At 34.1% G+C, this 8933-nt stretch overlaps 1 long non-coding RNA gene across 1 annotated transcript; it reads right to left on the bottom strand.

Annotated features, from left to right (window-relative positions):
• Positions 1-3245: 3245 nt before the first annotated feature.
• On the bottom strand, positions 3246-3844 carry LOC143558539 (uncharacterized). Its single transcript, XR_013139757.1, has 3 exons — positions 3702-3844; positions 3380-3593; positions 3246-3307 (listed from the first exon to the last, which is right to left on the bottom strand). It is a non-coding gene; the product is annotated as an uncharacterized LOC143558539 (long non-coding RNA).
• Between the last annotated feature and the right edge of the window lie 5089 nt (positions 3845-8933).

Genomic DNA, 8933 nt, shown 5'->3' with positions numbered 1-8933 from the left:
CCGTGCCTTCCAACCACGGGGCCGTGGCCACGTCACAGAAAAGACAAAACAAATCTGGCACATGTCATAAAAATGCACGGGGCCGTGCTTCACACTCCAGATTGCCTATAAATAGTGGCTCTTGTGCCATTTGAAGAGTGTGCCTTGAAAATAATTCTCTCTGGTTTTCACTTATAAAAACACACACTAACACTCACTTTGAAGATCTAGTGAAGAGTTTGAAGGTTTGGAGGTCATCACCACTAATCATCATCATCAACCATCATTACCATCATTAAGAAGAAAGATTCATCTACATTTGGTAAGATTGTTCTAAGTTTAATCATGTATTTGTTATTATCAATCATCTTAATGTTCATCATTATGCTCATTATGAGCTAAACTCCTTTTACCATCTAAAATCTATGAAGAAGCTTTGTTTTACTTGATAATTAATCAATACATGTGATGTAGTCTAGTAAAGTACATGATATTACAATTATCTTTTGATGAGAAATGCTTCACCATCTTAAATCACTAAATCAAAGTTGGTGGTTGTCAATATCTTTGGCAATCGTTCATGATCGATTCATGTTCTTGAAAGATAGAATACTTTGATACATTATCGAAACATGGATCCTTATATTGTACTTAGAAATGATGAGATATAAGTTATGGTGTATTTTTCTAAACCTTGGTAATCCGAAAATGGCTTTGCTTAGGATATCAAATTAGTTAAAGAAACCATATGTTAACGGAATGTGTAATTATAACCTACATAAATCAACCAAGGGGAGGTTGTGTGATGAACTACAACCACCCGAAGTTGTTAGAATTGGTATTTGAGAAATCGAAGTCAATCCTAATCTTTCTACTTTACGAAACTACTTGTCAACTCAAATCGACATCATTGAGATGGTATGACATTAGGAAAGGGTGGACTTTAAAATGCGCATACCATCTCCTTAGTGCCGAAGATGCTCACATAAGGTTTAAGGAGCTATCTATCATATATTGCTACGGCAAGTAATCAGACCATTCGATACTTCGCCTTCTTTAGTAATAAATCCACCCTAATTACCAGCAAATGCTACATAACCTCCTTGAATGTCTTTAACATTTGAAATAAGATTAAGATTACCGGTGATGTGTCGAGAACATCCACTATCCATAATCACATGAGAAAGTCTTGGATGAACTCTGCACAACAAGGTAAAAGATTAGTTCAGAAAGGTAGCCCTTGCCTCATTCTTGGGCTCCTTTTTTGTTTCCTTTTGTAATATAATAACCTTGAGTTTAACATGCGATTGACGAACATGAGTATAAGTAAAAGGTTTCTTTGACTTTATTTTGAGATATTCATCTTGATCACACCTGAATCCTTATTATTACAAAGCGGTTTAACAAGCTCAACTGGTTTGCAATTTACCTTAGAATCTTGAAAATTAACTCGAACAACCTTTTGAGGGTTAACATCATGAAACATGATTTGTGATTCATCAACTTTGACTGGTAAAGGTTATCTTCTCAAAATACTATCAATCAAAGGAACATGCCCCTTGATTAAAGGTTTTTCAATTGATTCCGCCTTAGTTCCACATTGTCTTATGACATGCCCTAATTCGCTACATGAGAAGCACCTTCTCATATCTACGAATACTTGTGGTGAATCAACAGATTCTCGTGAAACATTAGGTTGAAAAGAATAAACTTTTACACTTGAACTATAACAAGCCATGTTGTTTTCCTTTCTATAATTATAAAATTCTAGATTGGTGAAATGTGTAACATTCTCCAATCCAGATGTTTTTACAAATTTTATAGGTTTTAACAAATTTGATTTCTTTTTAGCTTATGTTTTGTTAACCGATTTTTATTTGTTAAAGGCCTTTTCAACTTCAGTCAAATATGATGTTTCATCTTGAAACACACTCTCAATTAATTCAGGTTTCACTAAACTCAAAGGGATATCTTTTTCATTAAATACTTTATTCACCCCTTTAAGTTTATAAATCCGACCTTTTGATACATTAACTTTCTTGCTAGGATTGAAGAATTTCATCAAGTCCTCATTAGAAATCATGGGTTTTTTTTATTGTACTTATTTGACATTTGAAAAGCTTGCACCATAAACCACTTTTTCGGACTCATATGGTTCACAAAGCATATGATTTTCTAGAGAGATATTCTTACTCTTGTGATTCACATGTGGTTCATCAATCTCTTCAACAAAGCCATCACACTTGTTTTAAGTGAAAATAACATTACTATGAATGAGGTATTGGAGCTGAATTTTCATTGACATGTTTAGTAAGTTCATATTTCTCCTCATGAATCACTTTATTCACAATAAAAGTGAGATCAATAATAAATGGAATATCAGTCTCGACTTTCTTATGATCTACTATTTCTGGAATACTAGTATAATCATTATTAAACGGAGGAGGGATTTCAACAAATCATAAACCATGTTTACCATTCTTTTTTTTTTTGGTTATTATTAACCTCAATGATTTTATTAAGTAGAAATGAAGAATCTCTAAAACACTACTAGAAAACTGATGGTGTTGTGACGCCAAATTGCGTCGGAAATGCGTCACAATTGGGCGATTATGACGCATTTCCGACGCAATTTGCGAGTCGGAAAAACCCTCGTCGGAAATTCGTTTGTGACGCTTTTCTGACGCATAATTTGACAAAATTCCGACACATCCTTTTGTCGTAATTTTCCGACACTTTTTTGACACCGTTAAACAACTTTTAATAATTATAATTATTGTATTATTAATACCGTATATGTATAACTACGGTATAAATATTTTGTTTTCTGACACATATAAAATCTTTTCAAACGCAACTCCAACGCATATATAAAATATTTTCCGACGCAATTCTGACACATATAAAACGTTTTCTGAGGCAATTCCGACACTTCTTTAAGTTTGTTTCCGACACAAATTTGACGCATATAAGAATCGTTTTTCGACACAATTATGACACTTTTTTAAATAAAAATTTATATATAATGAAACAAAAACGGATCCAGATTTTTTTTTTCAGCTAAAAAATACAATTAAAATCCACAAAACTCAAATTTACTCACAAAACAACTTTTACACATCAAACTCAAATACAATCATGTCTAATAATCCATAACGCTACAAACTAACATATGTATAGAATAGTATATACATAAAAAAACTACTACTGAGGATTGGGAGGCTGTCAATTTCTCATGGCCTAAGCTGCTTATATTTGTATCATTTCTTCCATTAGTTGTTGCATTTCTTGTCCCAGGTTTTCTTCCGTATCCTCCCCCTCCTTCCAACTTCCAAATTATGCATCTATAAATTTCTTGAAACGTGTATGACAATTAGTAAGCAAACAATGCATAACATACCTTTTGTTGTGATTGCTGTTACTCAAAATTGGCATATCAGCCACCGAATGCAGTGATTTCTGCAATAAGAAAACAAAATTAGTATAAATCAAAGCAAAAATAATATATGAATGTTTAATGTTAATGGGCTAACTAGTAGAACAAACCGAAGTGAAGTCTAAATAGTAGAAAACGTGAATCACCATATTGTTGCCAATATATTAGAGATCTTAACCTGCATTTAAATTTTGTTAAATTAATATAAACTAATGGATCAATGGTGCGTAACGGTCCATCAAACAAAATAAAATTTCAAAACAAAACATTAAGTCACTTCAGTTACCATGATAAACACTTGATTAAAAACAGCCTCCGCTTAGAGGTCCGGTGCCTGATTTCCAACTAGTAGCAGTCCCTACAAATATCAAGCTACAATAAAGTTACAAAATATTTACTCATTGAAGGAGTCATTAGTTTATCTAGATTAATCATTCATCTTATTTTTGAGATCCAAACTTGCAACATTTACTCCCTTAATTAACCATGTCATTACAAAATATAAGTTTATCTGTTAGGATGTTGATGCTATAAAAGTAAGTGTTAATTAACTTCAATAAACTAATGATATGAGCCACCATGGATATTCCTTTAGCCACTCAGATAATAGTGCTAAGATACAATCAATGTAAAATATCTAAGGCACGGTGTGATGAAAAGTGTTGGAAGCAACGGTTATCTAAGATTCACCAACATGTCAAATAAGGCATCTTTTGACTTAAAGTTGTAGGCCCTCTATCAACATCAAAGTCCAGACTCACAATACTAACCAACCTCAAAATCAATAAGATAAGCAATATATGAACTCTGAATCACGATACTAACATCAGAATCCAGTAGCAATCAAATTATAGGACTCGAAATTAAGAACAATCAATAAGGTCAAATTCGAAAACTCGAAGACAATGTAAATTGAACGTATTGAAACACACAATAGTTGTGTAAAGATAAATTAGGGGAAGGAGCACTTACAGCTTTGAGGACGAATGCACGAATTGGAGAAAGCATATTGTTTTGAGATTTGGGGGAATGAAAGAGGAAGAGGCACAACGTAGTGTATTCTTTTGAAACTAGGGTTTTGTGAATAATGATTGGAGGAGGCATTTGTTGGATCGGTGGGTGGGATTTCAAGGGAATGGACCGGGTTCAAGTATAGTTTCAAACATATTTTTCATTCTAAAAGGGTTAGAAGTAAACCCGACGCATTTCCGACGCAAATTATGTTTGCGTAAGCATTGTGTCAGAAATTCCGACACCTTCCCTACGCATTTCAACATTATGGTAAAAAGTTTTGTTATTCAAGGTTCAAACATTGTTTTTTATATTCCATCATTTGCACAACTTCATTATACATGAAATTCTTTAACTTCACAAACTTATACAAGTTATGTGTGCGTGAGTACACATGTAACGTTATAACTTATAATTAAACAAACGGTCTTTATTAATCTATAAGTCTATAAGTATAACTGTAAGTGTATGTAAGTAGCTGAGCGAGTTAGGGAAATGAAAATAATCCACATATAGTGAAACTATTAAAAAAAGATAGTTAGAAAAACAAATGTTTGAACCTCGTAAAATGAAACACAAAATCAATTTGATGAAAATGCGTAGCAAATTCGTAGCAAGTTGCTACACATTTGCTACACATTTTCTACAAAGAAGGAGTTGCGTCGGAAATGCGTTAGAACTTACACTATTAAATTTATTAAAGAATTGATAAAATAAAAGGTTGAAATCTTGAATCGGAAATGCGCAAGAATTCCGACACATTTTCGACGCGGTTTGTATTATTATTTAGATAAACAAATTGAAAAAAATTAAAATTACAAAATTAAATTGTTGGCGTCGGAATTGCGTCAGAAATTCCGACACGTTTACGACACAATTTGTATTATGATTTAGATTGTCATGTTAAAAAAATAAAATTACAAAATAAAAATATTGTGTCTGAAATGCGTCGGAATTTCCGACGCGTTTCCGATCCAAGTTATATTTTCATGTAAATATTAAACACAAAATACACAATTAAAATAATGTGTTGGGATTGCGTTGGAAATTCCGATGCATTTCCGACGCAATTTAGTGTTTGTCGGAAATGCGTCGGAATGTTCGACAAAAAATTATGGTTTTGCTTTTCGTCATAAATGTGTCGGAATTGTGTGGCAAATTCCGACGCAAAAATTTGTGTCACAAAATTTCGTAGCAATGGTACCATTTTCTAGTAGTGAAATTTTCTAGTTTATTCTTTAGTTCTAATATCTCATTTTCTTGTTTTGTGACATTTGTCCTTAACTTTAAATTTCTTGAAATTGATTCTCAATCAAGAGCAACTATAGCCACTTTAGCTTTTAGATCATGATTACTGTTTGACAAAGCTTTAGTTTTCTCATTTGTTTTTTCTCCAGTGTTAACCGCTTGTCGATAGCTATCAAGAATCATTGTTAAATCATGAACTAGTTGATCATTGTGAAAGTTTCGATTTTAATTCATCACAATGAACACACTTTGGTTCGTTAACAAAAGATTCAATTACATTATCCAAAACAAAACTTACATATTTAAAAACGTTCGAACTAACCTATTCTATCTTTTCCATGAAAGCAAAGTTCTCATGTTGTTCAACACTTGAATCATCTGAATCAGTTTCAGTCTCTAACTTATCACTTTCATTAGTCTCCTTGTCACCTCTAGCATCTTCAAACTTCTCGTGTTGCTCAAATAAAGCAAGATTAACTCGATTACCATTAGGTGAGTTACCTAACATTCTTTGAGACCAATCGATTCCTTCATTAGAAATCAATGCTTGTGACAAACCAGTTTTCACAGATTCACCCCCTCTTGACTTTTCTTTTGACTCAGAGTTACTGTATTTGTTGTTTGAACTCATTTCCTGAGTCCGGAGTGCCGAATATTTTTATTTGGTTTGTCACATTCCTTAGAAAAGTGACCAAACTCTTGACAATTATAGAATTTGACCTTAAATTTATCAAATCCAATTCTCTAGTTCAAAGTTGGCAAGTCTTTCCCTGTTTTTTGCATAATCCTTTTCACCTTACTTAATATCATAGCCATGTTCCACTTAAGATCCATAAACTCAAGATCATCTAGATCAATCTTTTCATAATCTTCATCTGTCAGATCAATTGTAACAATCGTGCTACCGATCGAATATTCGTAAGATGTTATGAAAGCACACATGAAGGCAAATTGTTGTTCAACCTCCTTCATGTTTACTTGTGGTAGTTGTGGAATCTGAGAACCTTCACCAACAGACGAAGTACCAGATCCAGATGCCATAAAGCATACATTAGGACCATAATTAACACCATGTGGAATTTCCACCATGTGGAATCTCTTGTTCAGCTTGAGAATAGAAAGCATTGATTGGAACAGAATTGCTGCTCATAGGAAGTGATTCTCCATACAAAGTAGGGTCTTGATTATCCTTTGAGGAATTTTGACACTTCAAGTCATATTCTCTTTCTTCGATCTTTTGAATGAACTCCATGCTAGTGGGATCTTATTATTCTTTTTAAGCATCAACAAAAAAAAAAGTAGAGTATGAAGACGGTAGTGCACTTGTCAAAGTATCAATTTGGTTACTTTCACTAGGATCCATCTTGAAATCCTTCATTTTGACAATCAAATGACAAAACCTCATCCACATCTCATTACCGTTTCAAATTTCAAAAGACATTAGTTTCTGAATTGAAACTTAAGCAATAATTTCTTATTATCCTTGGAATTTCCCATGCCCCTCATTCTCAAATGTTAGAATAAGGCAAAACAGATCTTGATGCTACTAACTTGGTGAAATATATTTTTTGGTAAAGCCATAAACAAAGTAGAATAAGCCTTCGTCTCTATCTCAGAGGCTATCTTGATTTCAACTGTGCATAAATCAAATGTCTTCTCAGTTATAACTGGTAGAAGCATCACCAAGCAACTGTTTTTATATAAAAAAAAACATCCAGACTATGAACACAGTCCGGACGAACAGAACACAAATGTGCTCGAAACCTTGGTTCTTACTTGTCAAAGTCACACAAATTCATGAGCGTCGGGCATTTAGTATGAGACCCAATCTCAGAATCCATGTTCATCATTTGTTGCATAAGGGCATCCTGGGAAGCCAAAGCATAGAATTTTGCCATTTTGTGAAAAATTAAGGATGAAACTTGTTAAGTTTGAAAGTTTAGGGTACAAACTGACTGTTGGGTCAAGAGTTTGACTCAAATGAGGAGATTTGACCTAAACGAAGAATATGGAAGATTGGAATCTTCTCAACCTCCTCAGAAACTGCTAAGTATTGAATCCGAGCACACCTTGGAACTCCGAGCAAGCTTTTACTTAGCCGAGTACGAGATTTTGCCTTCCGAGCAAGGTTTACTTCAAATAGTCTTCTTAAGTGGATATCCGAGCAATGTATGCTTTTTAGTGATTTCCCAAGTAAGGATCACTGATTTGGCATCAAGGTTCACTTTGTCAAGCAGGGTTGTTCTTCAAGACCAAGTATTTTACTCATCCGAGTAAGGTTTGGTTAACCAAGTCCATGAAGCCAAGTGATTGGAAGACCGGGCAAGGTATTCTTTAATAATTGTGGTCTGAGTATACTTGATGAGTTAATGGAATATCTCTAAGTTATATCGAGTAAGGTTCTGCTCAAGTAAGGTATGTACTCCCGAGTACGCCTTATCAACAAGTTAGTCAATGACAATGAGCCGAACAGGACCATAGAAGAACAAGGTTGCTCGTAAGGATTTGTCGGGCAAAGTTTGATAAGTTCAAGAAGATTGAAGTCTACTCGGTGAATATTTTACTTGGTAAAATATTCTTTAAGTAAAGTCTACCCGGAAACTGATCCCGAGTACACTTCTATGTTTACCAAGTCTGAAGGAAGGCCGAGTACACTGCGTACTCGGAGACTAAAGATTAATGAAAAGCCTACCCGGAAGACTTGTTTTACACTTAGCTTATTTTGAATATGTAATTTGAATACGTATGATTGTATTTAGGGTTTCTAGAAGGAATGACAGCTGTCCTAGGTTGGCAGGCCTATAAATAGAATATTTAGGGCACGCCGCCAAGGAGAGGCAGATGGGCACATGATACGGATAAGACCGACACATTAATTGAGAATATTTTGTGTGTGCCGGCTGTCCTAGGATTCCTTATAAAACCCTAAATCGATTACCCCGTTTGTATGATTAACATTATATAAATGGAAATCTTTTGAGTGAATCATGTGTGTGCCATCTATCTTTGAATATTCATTGCAACCGTATGTTTGTTATTGATTCTGCCTTTAATAAACGGTTATCTTTCTAAATATAGTAACCCGTCATTAACTCTCTTGTCAACACGATTAATTTTGTGTGAGTTATGACATGATTGATTAAGATCCGAGCCGAATCGACCATATTAAGGACCTGACAAGTGGTATCAGAGCTGAATACTGCTATTTTTAGAAAGAGTGTTGCTGATTGAAGATTTGAAGAAGAATGACGTAAGCAGG

Source organism: Bidens hawaiensis, unplaced genomic scaffold, assembly GCF_021521415.1.
Source record: "Bidens hawaiensis isolate Kalapana, Puna unplaced genomic scaffold, B.hawaiensis_p1.1 tig00019555_1, whole genome shotgun sequence".
Classification (NCBI taxonomy): domain Eukaryota; kingdom Viridiplantae; phylum Streptophyta; class Magnoliopsida; order Asterales; family Asteraceae; genus Bidens; species Bidens hawaiensis.
The sequence above is the reverse complement of the archived record's forward strand: the minus strand, read 5'-3'. Positions and strand labels throughout refer to the sequence as shown.